We start from the raw sequence: 25,960 nt of genomic DNA, 5'->3' as shown, positions 1-25,960 counted from the left end.
GTACGCGCATAAGATACGCGCGTACCCCCCGAAAACCTGCCCCAAGCTCCCCCTGCGTGCGCCGAGCCTATGTTGCATAGGCTGCCGGCGCGTGCAAAGCCCCGGAACGTGCGTAAGTCCTGGGGCTTTCCTGAGGGGGCGTGTCGGGGACGTGTCATGGCCGGCATGTCATCGGGGGCGTTCCGGGGCGTGGCCGTGGCCTCCGGACCAGCCCCGGACAGGAACATGGTGCGCCGGCAGCTGGCCGGGCAGGCGTAACTTTTGAAATAAAGGTGGGGGGGGGGGAATTAATTAGGGCCAGGGGGCGGGTTAGTTAGGGGAAGGAAAGGGAAGGTGGGGGGCACCGGAAAGAAAGTTCCCTCCGAGGCCGCTCCGAGGCAGCGCCGACCCCGGATTTTAAAAGATACACGTGGCTACGCGTGTATCTATTAAAATCCGGTGTAATTTTGTTTGCGCCAGGTGTGCGTACTTTTTTAAAATCTGCCCCATAGGCTCCCTTTCTGAAACCCACACTCAAGCATCCCCCCACCCACCCTCTCTTACCTCCCATGCTGTTTCACACCCTCCCTACCCCCTCTTACCAACCATGCTCTCTGTCACCCCCCCTCTCTCACACACACATTCTCTCTCACCGGCATCCCCCCATGCTCTCTCTCACACCCTCCTGCTCTCTCACCCTCCCTTCCCCGACACACATTCTCTCTCACTGGCTTGCCGCGGGACCTGTGCCGTTCGTGGTGAAGATGAAGGCCCGGCGCACCATTCGCAGCGAAGACGACGGCCCAGTGCGCAGTTCGCGGCACATGGGGGCAGGGCCGGTGCAAGGGGATTTGGCGCCCTAGGCGAGCCTTCTTCCTTGCGCCCCCCCCCCCGGTCTTGGCCCCGACTCCTACCTCATTCTCAATCACGCCCGCTGACTGGGATTTTCTGGGTCGCGAGCAGATTGGGCACTGCTTGCGGCCCGCCAAATCTCCACTCCTCTTTGCCACCACTTGCGGCCCCATATGGCTCGCACCCAGTGGCGCACCAAGGGTCTCCAGCGCCCAGGGGCCAATGCATTTGTGTGCCACAGAAAATCAGTGGCATCTCTAGACAGAAGAATTTGTTTTGGTTGGGGGGGGAGCCAAAATGACATTTCTTCATCACACCCACCTCTATAGCATGGATCCTGCTTTAAAATTGGTTATAAAAAAAAGTGTTGTTAAAAAAAGTCCAAAGGGTCCTCTGCATTATTTTAAAAAGCTGGCCAGTTTCACACTTCTAGTAAAACTACTATAAAATTATTTGATAGCCTCATTCAACTAATTCTATATGATTATGAGAATGAAGTCTGGAATATATAGGAAGGGACAGAATGTCAATACAAATCCTGCACCTCCAGTTCTGTATCTCTGTGCATCCACTGAAATTCCCCCAAACAATGGAGCTTGGATGTTTCCCTTACAGCTCATCATACTAAAAGATATTTTCAAATTCTGGTGTCACCTCACAGTAACAGCAGCACAAACACCTTCCACTGCCAGACACATTGTGAACTAACATAAAGCACCGCAAAAGAGACACCCAAAATCTATACTGCAATCCCATCATAACATAACAGTAATAACACCAAGGATTCAAACAATAATAACCCTACCTGTGAAAAAGCAAGGGTAAATATTACACTGGGTCCTGGGATAACAATACACCACCTACTGAGGAAACAAAACAAACCCGATTGCTATAGATCCCTATACAGACACTACATGCTAGCAGAATCTCTCATCGTGGTCACACACACAGAGCAGAGACAGATCCTCACCAAATACAGAATACAAAATAAAGGAGCACAAATTAGACAAAAACTGGAATGGAAACCCCAAGAAGCCAGACTCTGTGTATTAATAATGGAAAAACAGAACCACCATTCCTCATAAAACAAATAAAATCAAGAAACAAAGCATCAGTTATAATAGTAAAACCATACTAATAAAATATTTTAAAACTACTGATAAATAGAATTTCTATTAATTAAAATCATATACATTTTTTACAATTTCCCAAACACCAGTAAAATATTTCAAAACAGTACATATATCAAATAACACACAATAATTAAAATTAATAAGGATTTTAAAAAGCCCCTGCTGTCCATACATGGGAGCTCTTGATTTCCAGTCACCCTGATATTGTCGAGGATTAGGAGGTTATCCTCTCTCTCTCTCACACATACTCACATGTCCATCTCTCTCACACATACACTGTCACATACATACACATTCATGCTCTTATACCCAACCATAACCTCTCGCTCTCACAGACACTGACACACTCAGGCTCTAAGGCACTCTCCCCCCCTCCACACACACCCCCCACACAAACTCTTACTACTCCCCTGGATTTTCTCATACACACTCATGCTCTCACTCTCACTGGCTCCCTCACATACACACAAACACACACCCCCCAGGCAAGCTCCCACTCGTTCTCACACACACACACACACAGGCAAGCTCCTAGTCATTCTCACACTGAACCCCAGGCAGGCTCCCATTCATTTTCACACCACTCCCTCCCCATCCCCCAGGCATGCACACATTCATTCTCACACACACAGACCCCCAGGCAGGCACCAATTTATTCTCACACACACCCATACACCACAAACAGGCAGGCACCTATTCTCACACTACAAACCCCAGGAAGACACCCATACATTCTCATTCACAGACACACCCTCAGGCAGGCACCCATGCATTCCACACATACACCCCCAGGCAGACTCCCATTCATACACATGCACACACTAAAGGCAGAGACCCCCTCTCTTTCTTTTGCCAGCAACCTCAGAGCCTCTCTCATTCTTCTGCTGCCACTGTCACTGCCGCTGTATGGCTATTGCGGAGGTGCTGATTGCTGCTATTGGCACTGAAGCCCATTCTGCTGCCTCCTCTGTGCAGGCCCCATGGGCTTCCAGTTCCTCTCTATGCTGATCTCGTACATTGTGAGATCCGCATTAGAGAAAGTGCTACTCTTGCACATTCCCAAAGATTACATGTTCCAATCAGTAAAAAGTAATTTATTTCTTTTTACATTTGCTGTCTGATCTTAGTTTTCTAATCGGTTGGTCACAGGCTTTTTTTTTTTCCACCTTCCCTTTCTTATTTTTTTGCCAATTCCTTTTATAACATATTTATTTTCTCTCCATCTGTCTGTTTCCCTCAAACACACGGTCAGGTTCTCATTCTCACATGCTTTCTCTCTCTCACATACACAGGCACTCATTCTCACATGCTGTCCCCTCATACAATCATTTATACACAGTCTCTCTCTTGCACATGCTGTCTAACTCTCACTCCCACATGCTGTCTTGCTCAAGCACAGATTCTCACTGTCACATGCTCTCTCTCATACAATCATTCCTACACACAGGCTCTCACTGTCACATGCTGACTCACACACACAGGCTCTCTCTCACTCCCACATGCTGTCCTGCTCAAGCACAGGCTCTCACTGTCACATGCTCTCTCTCATACAATCATTCCTACACACGGGCTCTCACTGTCACATGCTGACTCACACACACACACACACGCTCTCTCTCACTCCCACATGCTGTCTTGCTCAAGCACAGGCTCTCACTACCACATGCTGTCTCTCACACACACAAAGGCTCTCCCATGCTGTCTCTGCAAACATTCAGGTCTTCACTCCCACACACACACACAGTCTCTCAACTCATCTCATACACGCACACATACACACTGTACAAACCCTCAGTCTCTCTCTCTCACCTCTGGGCCTCCTCTTCACGGGCTACTGCAGGATGGGCTCTGCAGCGGCCCCGGTCTTCTCGAGCCGCGCTGATCACTCTTCTGAACGTGTGCCAGATGCTCCTCCTCCTTCCGGCACGCGGCTGGATGCTCCTATCTCCTTCCTCTTTCCTCCCCGGCGCGGCTCGGGCAACAGTTTTCTTCCGGGGCCGCGGCGGGCAGTGAAGGAGGAGAGTTTCCTGCATTGGCTGATGCTCCTCCTTCCTCCTTCCTGCCCGCGGCGGCTCCGGCAACCATTTCTTTCTTCCGGGGTCCGCGCGGGCAGGAGAAAGGAGGGAGCACCAGCATGTTTAGGACCGCGACTGCTACCACGGACCCTGCGATCTTCTCTTGCTTGTGTTGTATCTGCCATTGGGGATGACGTCCACCGGCGGGCCCATTGGCCGTCAGCGGCTCGGCGCCACCCTAATTGCTCCAGCGCCCTAGGCGATCGCCTAGTTCGCCTAGTGCTTCCGCCGGCCCTGCATGTGGGGCCTTCCCTTTTTCACCGCAAACGGCGTGCCGGGCCTTCATCTTCGCCACGAATGGAGTGTGTGCCGCAGGACGCGTTCCATTCGCAGCATGCCAGGGTCTCCTCTGCTATTTTCTGCCTGTCCCATGATGTCTGCTGTCCTTCCGGTTTTGAATAGTCTTCCAGCGAGGGAGGAAATCTGCAGGAAGGAGGAATTCTGCGCAAAATCTGCATTCCACAATAGCGCTGAATTCCCCCAGGAGTACCTCTTGTAGCTGGTGTTGTGACATGGCCGCTGTACGACGTGTTTGAGCCTCCAAGGCAGCCAGGGAGCCGCCTGCGCCATCTATCGGCGGGGCTGGGGAACAAAGCGCAAGCACTGACGGACACACTACCAAGCCCGATATATTATAGCGCCATCTATCGGCGGGCTGGGGAACAAGCGCAAGCACTGACGGACACACTACCAAGCCCGATATATTATAGCGCCATCTATCGGCGGGCTGGGGAACAAGCGCAAGCACTGACGGACACACTACCAAGCCCGATATATTATAGCGCCATCTATCGACGGGCTGGGAACATGCGCGAGCACTGCGGACACACTACCAAGCCCGATATAGTATAGCGCCATCTATCGGCGGGCCTGGGGAACATGCGCGAGCACTGACGGACACACTACCAAGCCCGATATATTATAGCGCCATCTATCTGCGGGCTGGGGAACAAGTGCGAGAACTGACGGACACACTACCAAGCCTGATATATTATGGATATATATATACACATACATACATATACACACACACACACATGTATATATACACATACACACACTCATCTCACCAGCAAGATGACTCAGAGAAGTATTCCAATTTGCTCAGTTATACTAAACCATTCAGGTGTCTATTGAAACTTAGAAAAGAAAGGAAGAGTGGGTTGCACATATCTATATCTCTATATATCTAGATATTCATAAATAGACAGATGTTGCGGTCCCGACCGCTTCCCTTCTGTTAGGGCTCAGGCCCGCCTACCTCCGGTTCAGTGATCACCGCATTCCACCCGCTCCGGACCCCGGGGGATTCTCACTCCACATGGCGGCCGCCATTACGGGCCTGCTTCCCTTCGGTGTTGCGCGTGCGAGGACGTCCCTCTTGAGCGTCCAGCTCCCCGGAAGCCCGGCCCCGCCCGTGCTGCTGACGTTCACGCCCAAGCCCCGATATAACCGGCGTTCAGACTCTCTCTCAACGCCTTGCAACGAGGTTCACAACTTCTTAGTTGCTCTCAGTTGCGTACTTGCTGATCTCCACGTTGCCTGCCTCCGACTCCGGTTTGCTTCTGACTCCGCTTCAGCTCGCTTGCCTGCCTCCGACTCCGGTTTGTTTCTGACTCCGCTTCAGCTCGCTGCCTGCCTCCGACTCCGGTTTGCTTCTGACTTCCGCTTCAGCTCACAGCCTGCCTCCGACTCTGGTTTGCATCTGACTCCGCTTCAACCTGCAGCCAGCCCCTGACCTCCAGTCTGCTTCCGACTCCGCTTCAGCCTGCAGCCAGCCTCTGACTCCGGTTTGCTTCTGTCTCCGCTTCAGCCTGCATCCTGCTTCAAGACTCCGGTTGCTACTGACCCCCGCTTCACACCCCACTGCCTGCCTCTGACTTCCGGTTGCTACAGACTCCGCAGCCGCCCGCTGCCCTGCCTTCAGCCGGTCCTCGGTTCCAGTGCAGTCTGGTCCCCTGCCTACCAGGTACCTTGGACTTCCTATTCATTCTGCTTGCTCTGGTCCCCGGCCTACGCCCATCGCAGCCATCTGGACATTCTGTAGAACACTCCCAGTCCCGAGGACCCGGGACCCTACGGGCTCCTCCCGGGGGTCCATGGTTCATGGGTGAGCCCTTCCAGCTTGTGGCTCCGCCCCCTGGCCTACCCTGTCTCCCTAGGTAGGTCGGCCCAAGGGTCCACTATCTTCTCCAGCAGCATCAAACTGCAACACAGATATATATTCTAGAGCTGTGCTCTGGAAAAATTTTTTATTTTGTTTTTGTTTTTGTTCTATTTCATTTGTTGTTTATTTTGTTTTGTTTCATTTAGCCTAACTGAAAAAAGAGAGAAAAAACAAAGCAAAGCAGTGTCCAGTATGGGATTCTGCAAAACTGACAAAAAATAATTGCCTTCTCAACTGTCCCCCCCAGCCCCAGCCCCAGCCCCATCTGACCCTCATTACTCCATCATGGGTTTAAAAGGAACAGGAGGAATCCCCAGTTGCTTCTGCCTTGTGGCTTCTGCTTTTCAAAATAATGCCGCTGACCTGAGGCTGGTGTCATTTTGTGGTACGGCCTTAATCTGGCCAGCACCATTTTGAGAAACAGGAGCTCCAGGACAGGAGCAATTGGGGTTTCCTCCTAACTCCTTTAAACCCATCAATAGGGAAGAGTGGTTCTGGAGGAGAGGGGCTGTAGGGAGTCCGGGAGAGACTATGGAGGGCAGTGGAGGCAGAAGGATACAGCAGAGAGGAGAGAGAGGGAGCTGATTTAGCGGGGGGGGGGGGGGGGGGGGGGGGGTGTTAGTACAAATCTAAAGGAAATGAAAAATTAATTTTTCTGTCATCTGATTTAAAAAATGAAATGAAACAAAATAGGAAAAGTCATTGACATATGATCTTAATAAAATATTTTATTCTGAAAGTCTTGTCTTCTCTTTTCTAGTAGATTTTTCTTTTCTATGTGTAGTCACAACACAAAGATTTAAATGTTACAGCAAATGAAAAAAAAATAATAGCGAGGCATAATATGTACTAGGTATGTAATGGAAGTGGAGCCCTTCTTCTGGTATTGTGCAGGAAGGTAGGGTCACACTCAGTCCCAGGGCAAAATACTCACAAAGCCCAACAGCCCTGGGGCATAGATTCTCCAATCGAGGGTAAGGATAGACCTACAGGCCCCAAAGGTAGAGGGTGACTCTTGTGGGTACTAGATGAATGCTGTCTAGGTGTTCCAAACTTTAAACTTTACTGTAGATCTTCTAAGATAACGATTTGGCCCCATAAGCTCTTGATCTTGGTTACATCCAAGTCCCAAGACTCTTTTTCATACTGCTCTTCTGTCTATAAATGTTTCCCTTGCTTCTGGGGACCTGAGATGGTCTCTCCCTCCAGATGTGGAAAAGCAAGTATCTCAGGTGGACCGGGGGTCTCCTAGATAAAGCAGAAATGTCGTCCCAGACAATAACTGAGGTCCAGATGTATTACAGATTCTCCAACCTTGCAGTCTACTTCTCCTGAGGCAGTGGGGGTCTCCAGACAAGCATGACTTCTTATTCTCCTCTCCAGAAAGTAACTTGGGATCTTTCCGAATAAAAGGTCCAGGCAGCAGGGAAAAAATAAAACTCCTATACTTTCTCCACTCATGGGTAGTAAGGGTAGCAGCAACTTCCTCCCGAAACCAAAAACAAAAATCTTCACCAAAACTTAGCCACTCTGAACAACATCATCACTGTCCATCCACTGGGACCTAGAAGGCACATAAGAACATCTTTTATCCTGATCCTTCCCAGAGGACGGGTGGGGGTTCCCTCTTCAAAACAAGACCAGAGAAACTATGGAAAATGCCAAGATGTAAAATTAAAAAATTGTCAACAAACTGCAAACCACTGAGGCAACTTCTCCAGTCAAGTTGTAGGCTGAAAAGATATAACACCCTTCCTAACCCTTAGACCAGTGTTTTCCAACCTTTTTTATTTCATGGCACATCTGGCACAGATTCACTTCACTGTGGCACACCACCTACTTCCCCATCATTATTTTATCTTCTTTTCTCTTCCCTCTCCCCCATCCCTCACATTCCCTTTCCCACATCTCTTCCCCTCCCTCCATCCCACTCCTCCACCCCTGGCATCATAATCACCATCCCTTTCTCTCACCCTCAGGCATCATCACCAATTCTCCCCCACCCCCTCACATGATCATCACTTTCGCTCTCCCTTCCCCTCTCATCATCTCCTTCCCTCTTCCTCTTTTTCTCACCCACTGGCATCATCACCCTTCCCTCTGCCTACATCCCTCTCCCTTATCCTTTGACATCATCAACACCTTCTCTCTCCCTCCATCTTTCTTCCCACCCCCTTGCACTATCACCATCTTCCCTCTCCCCCTGATATTATCTCCTTCCCTCTGCTTTCACCCCTTTTCTTTACATCTTGGCATCATCATCTCCTTCCCTCTTCCTCCATCCCTCTCCCTCACCTCCTGGAATCATCAATTTCCATCTCTCTCCATCCCCTGGCATCATGGCTTTCTCTTCCCTCTTCCTCCACTCCCCATGCCAATCACCTTCTGTTCCCTTTCCCTTCAACCCTAGCATCACTTGCCCTCTCCCTCACACATTGGCATCATCACCTTCCCTCTCTCTCCACTCCTCTCCCCCACTGACATCATCATCAGTCTTCTGTTTCCCCCATACTTTGGCATCATCTTCCCTCAGCCTCACTCCCTGGCATCATTATCACATTCCCTCTCCTTCCACATTTCCTCCCCACCCCCTTGAATTATCCCTCTCCCTCCACACTTCTTCGCCAAGCCCTGGCATCATCACCTTCCCTTCCCTCTCCCCCCACACACTGTGGCACATTCATCTGTCCCTTTCCACACTCCATCCCGATCCATGAAGAGCAGAAGTCTGGGAGTAGACTTAGTGAGTGCTGCTTCTTTCTCCTTTGCCAGCCTCCCTCTGCAATCTAAACTGGACAGGGCCAGCAGGTCTCGCAACCCTACATAGTTCTGTGAAGTTTTTGTTGCACAGGAGAGCCAGTAGAAGGGAAGCAGGATCTGTTGCCGATAAGCGCTGCTCTCCAATGCCCCCTGCTGGTAGGAGGACATTCTGCAGGCCAGGAGGGAAAAAGGAAATGAGAAGCCACAGCACACCTGCACTCCAGCCATGGCATATTAGTGTGCCGCAGCACACTGGTTGGGGAAACACTGCCTTAGACACCAGGTCATGAGGCCTGGTCCATCAGGTTAGGGAGCCAAAAAAAACTTACTGCTTCATCTTGGAACTCTGAGAATGCCACACTGACCTCTCTTCTCGCTATCTTTTATTAGATAGGAGTTCATCATTCCAGTCATCCTCACTGGGTAATCTGTTACTAAATGGTAGACTCTTCTCCTAAATACTAACCCCATGGTTAGGGCCCAGATTAGGGCCATTTAGTAGAGCTCACAAGGAGTTGCCACATAAGAACAACAATACCCCATTCTACTAATCTGTGTTGGAAAACATTCCCAAAGCCTTGCATATGCATACTGTTCTGATTTGTTTTTATATGTGCTAACCTTTGGCATTTTTTTTTTCATTATTTGTTTGCTTTACCGTTTTTCACTCTTTTTTGCCTGACAGCAGTGAAATTCTATTTAAAAAGGTCAATATATCTAAGTACTGTACTTAAACCATTCTTGCAGGATATATACTACTAAGTATCCAGAAATAGATCTTCACTGTTGCAGCTGAGAAGATGAGACTCGTGATTTCAATTGTCAAGCTCATGCTTTCTGCCTTCTAGACTTATTAATTTATTTCTTTTGTTTTTCTTTGGTAGTTTGGGAGGGGAAGCAGGGCACATGCATTTAGCTGAAAATCCATTGCTGCATGCTACAATCCATGCGGCAGCCATACAATGTTTTCATTTTCAGGCTGAATAGCATTTTCTGTAGGAATGCATGCGCTACGTATCTTTGTGGAGCAATGGTAACTCATCAGTATTGCAATTTCTTTCTAATGAATGCATAGCGATCATAATTTATAATAGTATTGAGATATTATCTGGCTCTAGGGATTGCCAGCATTCATTAGCTGCTGGCACCTGTGCCCGTTGTGTTTATTCTCAGTGCTTGCCTTTGCAATTGCCAGTGGTCAGACTCCACCTTCAGCACTGTGTTTATTTTTGAGTCCTATGCTTTCATGGGTAGATTTTAAAACATTTCGCGCGCTCATCCATGTGCACGCGCTACCCGGCGCGCACACATGGATGTGCGATTTTATAACACGCGTGTGCAGGCGCGCGCGTGTTATAAAATGGCAGGTCGGTGCACGCAAGGGGGGGAAGGTTTTTGCATTTACGCATGGCGCCACATCGGGTCCTTCCCCATTTCCCTCCCAGTCCGCTTCAATTGAGGAGCGGACTGGGAGGGAACTTCCCAACCCCCTAGCCTGACCTCCCCCTATCCCAACCCCCCCTAAAATCATTAACTTACCTTTTGCGCCTGCTTCTGAGCAGGAGCAAGTTGCGCGCGCTGGCACCCTGCCGGCACGTGATCCCCCCGGCACAGCGGCAAATGGTCGCTGTGCCGGGCGCCTCTAGCCCCACCCCGCCCCGCCCCCCCGGACTGCCCCTTTCACCAACCCCGGGACTTACACGCGTCCCGGGGGTTTACGTGCATGGCTGGGCCTTTGAAAATTGTCCTGGCCCGCATAGGTGATTTAAAATCTGGCTGAATAGAGGCAGTGCAGAGAAGTGCTACCAAGGTCATTAGCATAAGCTCTACATAAAGAGAGTTAATAAACCCAAAATGCAATAGGTTTGTCTTCTGTAAGACATATTTTAGCTTCAAGTCCATCCACAACGTTGCTAATACAGACGTTGAAAATACTGCTCTAGCACTTAGCTCTGAGTCCCTCACTGATCACTTTTCCTTCACTTAATCAGTTACTTATCATTACAACAGATTTGTACTTCTCCCATACTGACTAGTTTGTTTATCATGTGTAAGTGCCAAAGGTCTTATTGAAGTCCAGATAAGTAATATTCAGTCCACTAAATCTCTGATCCACTACTCTGGCCCTTTCATCAAAGAACATAATCAAATCTGACAAGATGTCCTTCCGGTGAAATTACATTGTCCAGATTCCTATAATCTATTTGTCTCAAGATATTACTTTGTCCTATTCTTCAATAATGTTTCTACAATTTTGCCTGCTACTAAAGCTAGACTGAAAAGTTTATAATGAATTGCCTGCCTCCCTCTTGCAAAAACAAGAGACTCATGAGGAAGAAATATACAATTGCAAAATAAACCTCATTAATTAATTTAAACATGCTGGAAATTTCTAAGAATCAGTCTTAACACGGTGTCTCTGTCTGAAGGAAACACAAAAGTAATCAACAGGGTTCCTTGAAATTCTACTTGTTCTTCTGAATATTGTTCAATTAAGTCTGTTAAATTACCAAATTCACTTGATTGTACTACTGCTAATTCTTGTTGTCCTTCTTCCTCTTTCTTTTTTTATTCAAAAAGTATAACTTCGCAATAAGTGGCATAGCCTCTTGTAGGATAGATACAATTTCTATCATATACTTTTTAAATAATTCATTCGATGATATTAATTTTATATGTGGGAAGTTCAGAACTCGCAAGTTTTTATATTTCATCTCATTTTCCAACTTTTCAATTTTTCTTAAGCTAGCTTGTTCTCCTTGAATCAGTCCTGTTTGTATCTTCTGTAACTGTGCAACTTGAGATTCCAAACTATTTATTTTTTCAATATGAGATGATAGTAAAGGATTTATTTGTTTGATACTCTGTTGTGTTTCAGTCATGATTCCAGCTAAGGTCATTATCGATTCTAAAGAAATCAATGCCTTCCAGACAACCTCAAGGTTAATATCTTGTGGTTTGACCAACCTCAAAAAGGAAATATTAATGCTTACCGCACCCTCCTGACAGCATTCTTGTTCCAAATTTGGGGCCGCAGTCAGGCCTCCAAGCCCTTCAGATGTAGAGGTGACCGAGGTAAGAAACGGATTTTCTCTCTCAGACGTTCCCAGCCTTTGCGGTGGCGTTTGAGGTGTTACATCAATTCCCCTGGTTTCCTGTGTGCTCACGTTTTCTCTCCCAGGCTCCACCTCAACGAGTGCTGGAGCTCCCGACACACTCTGTCGCATGGTCAGACTCAGTTCCTGGAGTTGCTCGTGGCGAGGGGTTAAAGGAGTCATAGGCGCCCCGGGACTTAATGATGTCATCAGGTCCAACGGTGCTGGTAAATGCTCCAAGCCAGCAGCGGTAACGACAGTTCACTGGGAATTTGCGTGTTGATCGGGGAGAAGAAACCTTCAATTGTTGCCTGCGATGAGGTAGCTATAGGAGTCGATGAGGTTTCTACTTGTATTCTGCCTTTTCTTTTAGTGTGAGGCATTTCTGTTGCAAGAAAAGTTCAGGCTTGAAGAGAGACTTCCAACCCATCCTCCCTTCAGGCAGCCATATTGGAAATAGAGAAAAGCCATTTTTCACTCAAAAGATATGGGTCTATCCAGACATCACCAAGACGATCCAACAACGGAGAAAAATGTTTCTTGCTATGTGCCAAGAAGCAAGAGATCTTGGTGCCATAATTATGATTCGATACCCTAATAAATATGTGGTAAAAAACAGATACGTGTTTTTTGACCCAGCCCAACTACACTCCTTCCTGGACTCACATTCTCAATAGATTAGGTTAGAGTGCTAAATGACCAGTCATAGCATGATTATATATTGTGTTGAAACTCCCTCTTATTTGTAATTGTAAATTTTCTTTATTTAGCTCCAATTATATCTCGGATCAACTGTAATTCCTTTAACGGGTGGTATCTTTGCTTGTAATATTGTAGTCTTGAAAAATATATAGATAAGTATAATTTCCTTATAATTTAGGGATATATATAAAAATGTTGATGTTCTTTTGTTTGACCCTTCAATGATAAGCTATTGCTATCTAATGATTGTTAAAATGCATAAATAAAATAATAATAAAAAAATAATAAAATAAACATGCTGGAAATTATTCTATAGGGAGGAAAAAGACCTCAGAAGTCTTAGAGGCCTATCAATGCCAGGGCAATTAAACATCCAATCATTGGTCTAAAAAACCTCCCATACCTCCCCTAATCTTTATTAAATCTTAATTCATTACTTCATCTTTATTTTAAAATTTGCTAATTTCATCACACTATAACTTGTTCACATTTATGTTTTATTTAATATATTATAATAAAATGAATAGGGCTTATACTTGACTCAGTCCCAAAAATAGGAATCAATACTTTTATGTATTTCATTTAAAACTAATTTACTTGTGAATGCCAAAATAATTTTTTTGCTTATCTCATCAATATCCAGTCTTCATGAGAAACCTCAGGATACTGTATACCAAAAACAGCAAGATTTAAAAGAAAGTAGAGCTGGCTAAAAGGTTTTTCTAAAAATCCAAAAACAGATTTTATTTTTGGTTCCAACCAAAATTTTAAACATTTTTTAAAACTCAGCCTTTTGATCCCTAAACCAGGCAAGATTTGCATTACACTCACAGAAATAGCAGTAAGAAGAGGACATAGGGGAAGTGGAGGCTCTCATCCTTTAATTGTCTATATATATTATATATATATATATATATATATATATATATATTTTATTTTTTTTTTAAACCCAAAGGGGCGGATTTTAAAAGGGTTATGCACATAACCCCGAAAACTCACTCCTGCATGAGCAAGCTCCAGGACTCGCATATGTCCCGGGGCTTGAAAAAAGGGGCGGGGCATGGGCGGTCTGGGGTGGGGTGGGGGCATGGCCAGAGGCCTCTGAAGGCCTGATAGGCCAGGGAATCACCCAACCTACGCCTGCCTGGAGGCAGGTGTAACTTAAATAATAAAGGTAGGGGGGGATTTAGGTAGGGCTGGGGGCAGGTTAGATAGGGAAGGGAGGGGAAGGTGCTGGGGGGCGAAAGGAAAATTCCCTCCGAGACCATGCTGGAGGGAATGGGGAGAACCACCGGGGCTCCCCTAGGGCTCAGTGCGCGCAAGGTGCACAAGTGTGCACCCCCCTTGTGCGTGCTGACCCTGGATTTTATAACATGCTGTGCCGCATGTTATAAAATTGAGCGTAGATTTGTGCGCGCCACTTTGTGCACACAAATCTACGCCCGCGTGTAGGTTAGAAAATCTGGCCCAAAGTTTCTAACACATTTTCAAAGAGTAAATGTAAAGGTGGGTGACAGAGGGTTTGAGAACATGGTGGGATTCCAGATACTGGTAATAAAGTTCCAGGTTCATGGCATCATGGATCTCATAGTCCCTTAATGATGAATGGTCCTTTAAGATTGTGTACCATTTCTCCAGGACAATTTTGTCCCACTGGTGCCCATCTGAGCCACTACGGTATTAGCTTCTTCAAATCGCCTATTGTGTCCTCTGAGTTGTATTTCACACGAACCTTCTTACCCAAATGGTCATTGCAAACCACTTCAATCAAAACTCCACTGCCAACTGTCTGATTGCTCAACACTTCCACTTCAGCAACCACTCAACAACATCGCATCTGCTAGGCGGATGCCACCCATCCCTGTCCAGGAACATCATTAGGAGCTTCTGACATTGATGGCAAATCCCAATCTTTGCCAGAAGTAGAGGGAATTTCTTTCCTCTATACAAGGCCAGGGAAACCAGGGAAAACACTAAGAAGATTCAAAACTCTTCAACAAACTGCAAACCACTGAGGCAACCTCTGCAGCCAGGTTATGGATTGAGAAGGTATAATGCCTTCCTAACTCTTGGACACCAAGTCATGAGGCCTGGTCCTGCAGTAATAGCAACCAAAGAAAGATGTGTAAATATCAGAGGTCTTACTGAAGTCCAGGAAAGTAATATTCAGTCCACTAAATCTCTGATCCACTACTCTAGACATCTCATCAAAGAGCATAGTCAAGCCTGACAAGATTTGCTTCCTGTGAAACCACATTGTCAAATTCCATCTATTTGTTTCATGATATGGCTTTATCCTATTCTTCAATAGCGTTTCCACAATGTTGCCTGCTGCTAAAGGTAGACTGAAGGGTTCATAATTATTTGCTTTCCCACTTCTTGCTCTGTTTGTGGCATAAGACTCCATCAGCTCTGCTTTACTTCCTTGGAAACTCCCCTTTTTCCAAGGGTAAGGTGATCAGAGATGTAAGGGATACAGTAACGGCCTGATTTAAAATGGCTGCACGCGTAAAATACAGGGGTTATGCGCATGGCCGGGCCTTGCGTCCACCGGGCGCATTTTAAAAGGGGCCCTGTTACGTGCACTAGAGCTGGGCCACGGCAAAGGGGCAGTCCGGGAGGGGGGGGGGGGCAGGGCGGGACTGGAGACACCGGTACAGCGGCCATTTGCTGCTGTGCTGGCATGCGCAAACTGCTACTGCTCCTTTGGTGGAGCAAAAGAAAATTTTAAAAAAGTGGGGGTACCTAGGATAGGGATAGGGGGTGAGTAGCAGAGGGGAAGGGGAAGGGAGGTTCAGGTAGGAGGTAGGGAAGTTCCCTCCCAGTCCGCTCCTTAACTGGAGCGGACTGGGAGGGAACTGGGGAAGCCTGATGATGTGTCGCCGCATGATTTTTTCTTAACTCTGCCCCCCCTTGTACACGCCGCCCATGATTTTATCACATGCGCGCTCATATTATAAAATTGCGTGTTGTGTGCGTACCTGGTAGTGCGTGCGTAATTTTAAAAAATCTACCCCTAAGCATTTACTTGTGCTTTTTCCGTGTTCTATCTAAGGTAACATAGAATATGATGGCAGATAAGTACCATTAGGGCCTCTCTAGACTACTAGGAGTCTGTGGGATGAGGAGAGTTGTTTCATTTTCATTGATGTGGGGGCTTTGTTTGACTTTGTTTCCCTTGTTTTGTTAATACACACTATTTTCCAATAGCGAACAATAAAACGTTTCACTGTGCACTACTGGCAACGTGCATTAAAAATTGGTTATCAGCCCTGCCCCTATCTGCCTACCCTGACAACTAAACCCACCACAAAACTTTATAAAAAGCCCCTTCAGGCTTGTCACTATCCCTTCACCCATTCCATAATCCACCCCACATCTTAACTCCATAGCCATGGGGGTCTAAAGGGGGAAGGAGTTATTCCAGCCCTTCCGATACCATATTTCAAAATGACCTGAGGCCTGCACAATTTTGGAGTGCTAGCTGCCTCTTTAAGCATCCAGGGATAGGCGGGAGCCCTGACACCATTGGCAGGCACATTAATCTCAAGAGGGGTAATTAACTTTCACTGTATTATGGCAGATCACGAAGTTTATCATAATTCACGTTAAAAACTATTTTAATATCAATGAGCTACTTGCATGCATTTGCATATGATGCAACTCATTAATATTTTCTTCAGGCTGTGCCAGCTATTTTCTGCAATGTTGGTAATGCTGCTTGTTCAGGAATTAATGATAATGCACGTTAATTGCCAAATTCGGCATTTAAAGTGTGTTGCCACGTTATTGAAGTTAGTAAAGAGGTGCCTAAATTTCCCAATTGTCTAAGAATGATTCTTAACTTCTTACAGCATTTACAAAAGACTAATTCTGTTTGAGCAAAGCATAACAGATTTACACAGCACTCATGAGCTTTTGCCAGCACAGTGCTGTCAAGTGATTGACAAGGCCAATGGCATTTTGCATTTGAATTGACCTTTTGGTTGCTTAAATAATGTGTTAATGTCAGCCATCAATTAATGCATCAATTAACAGCTTCTTAAGCGCAGAAATGTATGTGAAGCACAGGAATAGGCATTTTTCACACTTCCAAAACAGAACAGTAGGGAAACAAATGGAGGCCCAGCAATGGAGATCTGAAAATATAATTATCCATTTAATATACTGTACATATCTGTGAGCTTTTCACTTGACTTTAAGTGTTCTCTGACCTGTAAAAGCAATTTGTGAAATTATGTATATTTTGTAAACAGTATTGTCATACAGGAAGTGTCACCATAATTTATTAAAGTTGAGGTCCATTCATACTGTATTCTGGTAGGGTTTATTCATATACAGGTAGATTTTTAAAAAATACATGCACGTGTCCATGTGCGTATGCTCCCTGGTGCGCGCGCAGGGACGCGCGATTTTATGACGTGCGTACTGGGGGCGTAGATTTCCCTAGTTTGTGCGTGCTGACAAGATCGGGATTCCGCCCCTGCCTCCCCTCCTTCCCTCTTCCCCTCTCCTCCCCGACCCCTTTGAAGGCTCTACCTTTTGTACATTTTTTCATTTTGGAACTCACGCCAGCTCCTGCTGGTGCACGATCCCCCGGCCCAGTGGCAAATGGCCGCTGTACTGGCGGCCTCCAGCTCCGCCCCACCCTGCCCCCGGGACTGCCCCTCCCCCGAAGCCACCCCGTCATAGAGGCCTGGCTCTTGTACACGAAATGGGGGTTATGCATGCGGCTGGGCCTCTTCTTAAATGCGTGCAAGGCCTGGCCACGCATGTAACCCCCATTTTTTATGCGCGGGTGGGGGTTAATACCCTTATTCAATAGACATATACATGCTTACTGTGACTCCAACATCGCTCTAAGCTTCAACAGCAAGAGGAAACGTGGAAAAAAGGATTTGCACTCACAAAGAGGGGAGTAGCTGGCTTGTTACGGCGGTTACTACCCCAAACCAAATAAGACTTCACTTCACTTTCAATGCATATACAGCATAGTTCTCTGCTTCAATGGCAGGGGAGAAGAAAAAACTGATACTTCACACATCCAGCAGAGCTCTCTGCTTCAACAGCAGGGGAGAAGAAAAAAAAGGGTTCGCACTCACAAAGCGGGGAGTAGCTGGCTTGTTACGGCGGTTACTACCCCAAACCAAATGTGCCTGATACTTCACTTTCGATGCATATCCAGCATGGCTCTCTGCTTCAACGGCATGGGAGAAGACTGATACATCACGCATTTCCAGCATAGCTCTCTGCTTCAATGGCAGGAGAGAAGAAAAACTGATTCTTCACGCATATCCAGCATAGCTCTCTGCTTCAATGGCAGGGGAGAAAAAAAACAAACTGATACTTCACGCATATCCAGCATAGCTCCCTGCTTCAACGGCAGGGGAGAAGAAAAACAACCAATAAGGGCTGTATAACATAGTCTGGGTAAAACAAGCATGGGTGTAGCTTGCTTATTGCGGTGGTTACTACCCCTACTACCCCTAACTAATCAAGCTAGATATTTCACTTGGATGCAACTCCATCACTGCTCTCTACGTTAATGGTGGGGGTGGAAGGGAAATAGAACCAAGAGCTAAGAGAAACAGATAAGTATGAGAGAAAAAATGTGTGAAGCTTGCTGGGCAGACTGGATGGGCCGTTTGGTCTTCTTCTGCCATCATTTCTATGTTTCTATGTTTCTATGTTAAAATCAGGCCTTTAGGGAAAAAGGATTGTAACAACTGAGAACATAGGGGACTTGAGAGAGAGAGAACCATACTGCCCAGCTGACACAAACTTAGATTTGAAACCATATTTAATTTTTTTTAAATATGTAAACACCTGTACTGTGTTTTGTTCTCATTTTGGTATGTGTAGTTTGACACTCATGTGAAGGGGGTGGGATATAATTAAACTTTGCTGAATTTTGAATCCAAGATGAAATGCTAGTGCTTCTTTAACGCTATCCAAACCCAAGTTGGAATGGGCGAGTCTAAAGCTGTGGTTCTCGACTTTTACTACATCAAGCTTCCCCCTGTCCCTAGCCCCCAAGAGCTTCAAAGGAGCTCTGAGCCCCCCCCGCCATACTTTTTGTGTAATACTGAACTATTGAATTAATTTCAGCCATCTGAAAAGAATGCCATGGGCTTTACATGCAGAAAACCTCTCTGACTGCTTTCTACTTCAGTTGAGTTAAAACAGATAGGAGGAGGCAAACAGGTTGTTTCCTGCAGAACTGGAGCTAGGGTAGTGCAAGCTGGATAAAATCTAGCCAGACAAGGGGCTAAATATACCAGAACTTGCCATTTAAGAGGGATAACTTGAAGTTATCCGTCCAAATTTGAATATTGATGTCAATATAGTCAGATTTAAAGGGCTACTTCCAGTGAATATTAGAACTAGAGTCTGCTGTCCTGCTTAGGTCTCCATATGAGAATGAAAAGGTAAAGATGAGACCAACTATGCTACGAAGCATAGGAATGTAGGATAGTAAGATTGAAAAAAAGACATCCGCTTATCTGTAATGCACCTAGCATATCAAATGCTGCTGGATCTCCTTTTCTGTTCCTTTCCCTTCACCCCACAGCATAATGAATCCCAAGAGATAAAACCTGGTGAGATCAAGATGTGCGTCAACAGAAGCATTTGCATTGGTGATTAACCTCCTTGTATCAATGAAACCTCATTTCCCAAGTCTAATTAATCATTTACAAGCTGCAGAGAAAAATGCCAGAATACAGTGAACTTTCAGGGAGGACAATTTTCCAAGCTCTTTATGGGGATAAATGAGAAATGCGCCCCCCCCAAAAAAAACAAACAAACTGGCGGTGGCAACATGCATACTTTTACTCACATGGAAAAGGGAGCAGGGTTAGGTCAGGGGAGGGAAAACGCTCACGGAGACTTCATTTCGAAATCCCCATGTGCACACCCCACACCTGCTGCAAACTGCAAAGTAGGTGCACGGTCCAGGAGTACGTTTATTTTGCTTTAATTTAATTTAGTATTTGTTGCGGTCCTGGCCACAAGCACCGTGGCCAGGCCCTTACCTCTTGATTCCCGGACCTGCTCCCACCTCCGGAGTCCTGGCTTGCGGCCTGTTTGGCGGTGTCCCCGCTGGGGCAGTGCCGCCGTGAAGGTTCCGGTGGACGCCATGTTCCTAGGCGTGCGTGCGCGTGCCACTTGGGCGCCTTTGTAGCCGTTTCCCGCCAGTACTGACTCCGCCCAATTCCTGACGTCAGACGCCGCGGCCTTGATAAGCCAGCCGCGGCCATCCAGCCTTTGACTTGTAACGGGTTAGCATTCTGGTTTCCTGTTGCGTTGTGCCCCGGAGCGACCTGCTTGGCTATGTTGCTCTGTTCCTGCTACAGTACCTGCTTGGTTCCTGCCTGGTTCCAGTACCCAAGTCTTGCTACAGTTCCTGCCTGGTTCCAGTACCTGAGCCTGCTATAGTTCCTGCCTGGTTCCAGAACCCGTACCCAGTTACAGTATCACTACTGTCCTAGTCTGGTTCCAGTTACCTGCCCTGATCCACAACCCACCTAAGTCCCAGTGGCCGGGCTCCTACGGGCTCCTCCTGGGGGGGCTTCAGCTTCCAAGGGTGAAGTCACCTAAGTCCCAGCGGTTGGGCTCTTACGAGCTCCTCCCGGGGGAGCACCAGCTTCCAGGGTGAAGAGTGTCTACGTCCCGCCTGAACATCTGCCTCCCGGCCTGCTGTTCATCAGAGACATTATCCATCTTTTCCTAGTCTCCAGCAGGTCGGCCCAAGGGTCCACTAAACTGAGACTCCCACAACAGATTGCAAGGCACTGGACTCGGCGGATGCACCCGCTCCCTCGGATCTGTCCAGGATGGCCCGGCAGATGCTACAGCACCAGAGCTGCATTGATAATTTGGCAGCCACAGTGGAATGGCTATCCTCATGCCTGGAGTCCTTGCCTTCGGCTGGCAGGGTCCCCGAGGGTCACGGCTCGTCTGTGACTCAGTTACCAGCACCCTCCCACTATGCTGGTGATTTAAGGACCTGCCGTGGCTTCCTGAATCAATGTTTTGTACGGTTCTCCTTGTTGCCTTGGCAGTTTTCCTCGGATGCGGTGAAAGTGGCATACATCCTGTCCTTGCTCGATGGGAAAGCCTTGATATGGGCTTCTCCCCTTTGGGAAAACAATGATTCTTCACTAACGGATTTACAATTGTTTATCATGAACCTTCGCCAGGCCTTTGATGAGCCCGCCCGAGTAGCTACGGCTACGTCTGATCTGCTGCAACTTCGTCAGGGGGCTCGCTCCTTGGCAGACTATGCAATGGAGTTTCGGACTTTAGCCCAGGAAGTAGGTTGGCAGGATGTTAGTCTTAAGGCCATCTTCCTGGAAGGCCTTTCCGGACGCATTAAGGATGAGATTGTGGCTCAAGATTTGCCAGAAGACCTCAACACCTTGATCGAGATGGCTGCTCGCATAGACCGCCACCTATAACAACGGGCCAAGGAGCAGTGCTCTTCTCGCCATGGTCCAGCTCGTGAGCCGAGACCTGCACCCTCTCCTAGGAGCTCTCGTCCAGACGTCCCCACCAGCGAACCCATGCAGCTGGGACGGGCCCCGCTTTCTCATGAAGAAAGACAACGTCGCCGTTCATTGAAGTTGGGTTTATATTGTGGCCAGAAGGGCTACTTCTTGGCACGCTGCCAGGAGGGTGCGGAAAACGCCAAGGCCTAGGAGGTCGAGAGGAGCTCCTCCTAGGCTGTGCTACAGCTCCTCAGTGCACTGTTCCTGTTACTCTGGAATACCCCGGAGGTTCCTTTGAGACGATGGCGTTCCTGGAATCGGGAGCTGGAGGTAATTTCATCCTGCACGACTTAGTCTCCCAGTTGCGAATCCCTATGCATAGATGGGAGGTCCCGTTACGAATTACCTCGATCCAGGGGACACTCCTTCCTGGTCCCGTCCAGCTGTCCATGGCACCCATTACGGTCCGCACCGGGGCGATCCATTCGGAGGAGATAGCCTTCCTAGTACTGGATAAGGCTGTCCACCCTGTGGTGCTAGGGTTGCTGTGGTTACAGAAACACTCGCCCACGATTCAGTGGGATACGCTACAGATTGTTAAATTGAGTCCCTTCTGCCTAGCTAATTGTATGAAGGTGCCTAGAACCCTCTCACTTCCGTTGATGCACTCTGCTGTGGGTCCCCCTGTACCTTATGAGGACTTCACCGATGTATTCTCCAAGACTAAGGCGGAGATCCTTCCGCAGCACCATCTGTATGACTGTGCTATTGACTTGCTACCTGGTACCATGCCCCCTCGAGGAAGGGTTTATCCCTTATCCATACCTGAGACCTGGGCCATGTCCGAGTACATTGCAGAGAATTTAGCCAAGGGGTTTATCCGCCCGTCCAAGTCGCCTGCAGGGGCGGGCTTCTTTTTTGTCAGCAAGAAAGATGGCTCACTGAGGCCGTGTATAGACTATTGAGGCCTAAATTCGATTACCAAGCGAGACCGCTACCCGCTCCCATTAATCCCGGAGCTCCTTGATCGGCTTCAAGGAGCGAAGATTTTCACAAAGTTGGACTTACGAGGAGCCTATAATTTGGTCAGAATCCGTCCCGGAGATGAGTGGAAAACCGCGTTTAATACCCGAGATGGGCATTACAAGTACCTCGTGATGCCTTTCGGCCTATGTAATGCCCCGGCGGTGTTCCAGCACTTGATGAATGAGGTGTTGCGGGACCTTCTGAACACCTGTGTAATTGTTTACCTCGATGACGTGTTACTCTACTCCCAGGACCTGCTGACACAACATCAACATGTCCGCCAAGTGCTCCAGATACTTAGGGAGCATGGTCTATACGCGAAACTGGAAAAGTGCAGTTTTGAGAAGACCTCCCTGCCGTTCCTAGGCTACATAGTCTCTGCAGCAGGCTTTCTAATGGATCCTGAGAAAGTAGCGGTTATTAAGAATTGGCCCCGGCCCAGGGGTCTTCAAGCATTGCAACGCTTCCTCGGCTTTTCTAATTTCTACCGTCACTTTATCCCCAACTACTCCCATATTGTGGCTCCGTTAACTGCCCTCACCCGAAAGGGGGCCAACGCGATGGATTGGCCTCCTTCTGCCTGCCAAGCTTTTGAGGCCCTCAAGGAAGCATTCTTACTAGATACCTGCCTTCGTCATCCGGATCCCAGCCGGCCCTTTGTGGTGGAGGTTGATGCCTCCAATATGGCCGTGGGGGTCGTACTGAGCCAGTACTCTGATTCTGGACAGCTGTAGCCCGGTTCATATTTCTCAAAGAAATTCTCCCCAGCTGAGAACAACTACTGTGTAGGTGACAAAGAGTTGCTAGCCATGAAACTTGCCCTGGAAGAATGGAGACAGTGGTTGGAGGGAGCCAACCACCCGGTCACGATTTATACCGATCACAAAAACCTAGCATTCTTCAAGCAAACCCAATGCCTGAATCCAAGACAAGCCCGATGGTCGCTGTTTTTTGATCGGTTTAACTTTACCTTACGTTACCGACCCGGCTCTAAGAATGTTCGAGCTGATGCGCTCTCACGCTTTTCTGAGGTCGAAGAGACCCCTGATACACCTCAGTATATCTTGGACCCTGAAAAAGTCAGCCTTGCTGCAACCTTGGTGTCCTCCCAAGGGAAGACCGTCGTTCCGCATTGCGCCAGGAGAGCAGTCCTCGCTTGGGCCCATGACTCCCTCACTGGGGGCCATGCTGGTTGGAAAGGGACGTTAGATTTGTTAAACCGTTTCTACTGGTGGACCGATTTTCCAAGATGGCGCACTTCGTTCCCTTGCCAAAACTTCCTTCTGTTCACTCAGCACATCTTTAGACTTCACGGCCTTCCGCAGGATATCGTCAGCCCGCTATTGGAAAGTCCTATGTAAGCGCTTTAATGTGCAACTTAGTCTTTCATCTGCATTCCATCCTCAGAGCAATGGGCAAACGGAACGAACCAATCAAACCCTGAAGACGTTTCTCCGTGCCTTTGTGAACAAACTACAAGATAATTGGGCCAAGCTACTCCCTTGGGCAGAGTTCTCGTATAATAATCACACGCTTGCTGCTACGGGAAGTTCCCCGCTCCTCATTGTTTATGGGAAGCAACTTCATCCGCCTCTACCTTTGCCTGAACCTAGTGCACTCCCGGCAGTGCAACTCTCAGCTCGCCAGCTCTGGGCCTTGTGGAACTCTACCCAGGAAAAGATCCGTAAAGCCGCCCTGTCCACCAAGAAGTGGGCGGATAGTCAGTGTCAACCAGCACCAATCTTCCTGCCAGGAGACAGTGTCTGGCTTAGCACCAGAAATCTACAGATACGTATTCCCTCTCAAAGACTAGCCCCGAAATACTGTGGGCCTTTCCGAATCGCCAAACGAGTGGGAGCGGTCTCATATCGTCTAAGCCTACCCTCCTCCATGCGCATACATGATGTGTTCCACGTGTCATTGTTGAAGCCTCTTGTGTTGTCCAGATAACGTTCCAGGGCTCCTGAACCCTCGGACCCTTCACTACCGGACGAGGTTACGTATCAAGTACGTGAAGTTTTGGATGTCCGGTTCCATCAATGCCAATGAGAATACTTACTTGCCTGGGAGGGTTGTGGACCAGAGGACAACTCTTGGGAGCCGGCCCGTAATATCTTTGACAAGGACTTATTACGGCAGTTTCATTTGGACCACCCCAGTAAACCCGGACCGGCTAAGAGGGGGCATAAGAGGGGAGGTACTGTTGCGGTCCTGGCCGCGAGCACCGCGGCCAGGCCCTTACCTCTTGATTCCTGGACCTGCTCCCGCCTCCGGAGTCCTGGCTTGCGGCCTGTTTGGCGGCGTCCCGCTGGGGCAGCGCCACCGTGAAAGTTCCAGTGGATGCCCTGTTCCTAGACGCGAGCGCCACTTGGGCGCCTTTGTAGCCCGTTTCCCGCCAGTACTGACGCCGCCCAATTCCTGACATCAGACGCCGCGGCCTTGATAAGCCAGCCGCGGCCATCCAGCCTTTGCCTTGCAACGGGTTAGCATTCTGCTTTCCTGTTGCGTTGCGCCCCGGAGTGACCTGCTTGGCTACGTTGCTCCGTTCCTGCTATAATATCTGCTTGGTTCCTGCCTGCCTGCTACAGTATCTGCTTGGTTCCTGCCTGGTTCCAGAACCCAAGTCTTGCTACAGTTCCTGCCTGGTTCCAGAACCCGTACCCAGTTACAGTATCACTACTGTCCTAGTCTGGTTCCAGTTACCTGTCCTGATCCACAACCCGCCTAAGTCCCAGTGGCTGGGCTCCTACGGGTTCCTCCCGGGGGGACTTCGACTTCCAAAGGTGAAGCCACCTAAGTCCCAGTGGTTGGGCTCCTATGGGCTCCTCCAGGGGGAGCACCAGCTTCCAGCGTGAAGAGCGTCTACATCCCACCTGAACATCTGCCTCCCGGCCCACTGTTCATCAGAGACATTGTCCATCTTTTCCTAGTCTCCAGCAGGTTGGCCCAAGGGTCCACTAAACTGAGACTCCCACAACAGTATTTCCATTCCGCCTTTTGCCGCAGGTCAGCTGCTTCTAAGCTGATTACAATGCAGTAGATTAGATCAAAGTCAGGGTTACATTGTGAAGGTTCGTTTTACAGTGATATAGGCAAAGTGCGTAGATAAGCGTGACACAGATTAGATAACACGGGTTACAGAGAGGTAGGTTAGGTCATAATTAAGAGAATTACATTGAAACCTTTAGGGGGCACTGAGATGAGGGAGTTTATCATGGGGTATGTTGCACCCCTCAGGGTTAGCCATTAGATGTTCCTAGCTTCCCATTTGTCAGCACCTCCTCCAGAGGCTGCCTTATAAGCAGAGAGGAAGTCAGAAAGGGCTGTGGCATTTGAGTTCAGTTTTGGAGGAGTGAGGAGCTCCAGCAGTGTTGTTTCAGAGTGAAGCCTATCCCCTCACAGAGTACATATTTTTGGAGGTTTTCTCATTTCTGAGCATTTCCTTCCAGTCTGGATCTGCCTCTAGCTAGAGTAAGAGACTTTCCTTACAACTTTTGCTATTTCTCAAGAGAAGCTCACTGCGATGGAATCCTGGTCATTTTTGTGATGGCAGTTTCCCCTGGCCATTCAGAACCCTGTCTAGGAGGGAGGCAGAGCTGCAGGGCAGTGATTCCCCTTCAGAAAAGAATTTTGACTGTAAATGATTTATACTATTTTGGTTTGGCAGGAGTTTTTTTTTTCT

At 48.0% G+C, this 25,960-nt stretch overlaps 1 protein-coding gene and 1 pseudogene across 1 annotated transcript in view; both read right to left on the bottom strand.

The window, feature by feature from the left end:
• Positions 1-25,960, bottom strand: part of KCNK3 (potassium two pore domain channel subfamily K member 3) — a 403,342-nt gene that overhangs the window by 43,930 nt on the left and 333,452 nt on the right. The gene's annotated exons all lie outside the window — the stretch shown is intronic.
• LOC115088458 overlaps positions 14,240-25,960 on the bottom strand; it is a 34,502-nt pseudogene continuing 22,781 nt past the window's right edge.

Source organism: Rhinatrema bivittatum, chromosome 3 (assembly GCF_901001135.1).
Source record: "Rhinatrema bivittatum chromosome 3, aRhiBiv1.1, whole genome shotgun sequence".
NCBI classification, from domain to species: domain Eukaryota; kingdom Metazoa; phylum Chordata; class Amphibia; order Gymnophiona; family Rhinatrematidae; genus Rhinatrema; species Rhinatrema bivittatum.
Note: the sequence above shows the minus strand (reverse complement) of the source record. Positions and strands in the feature narration are given on the sequence as shown.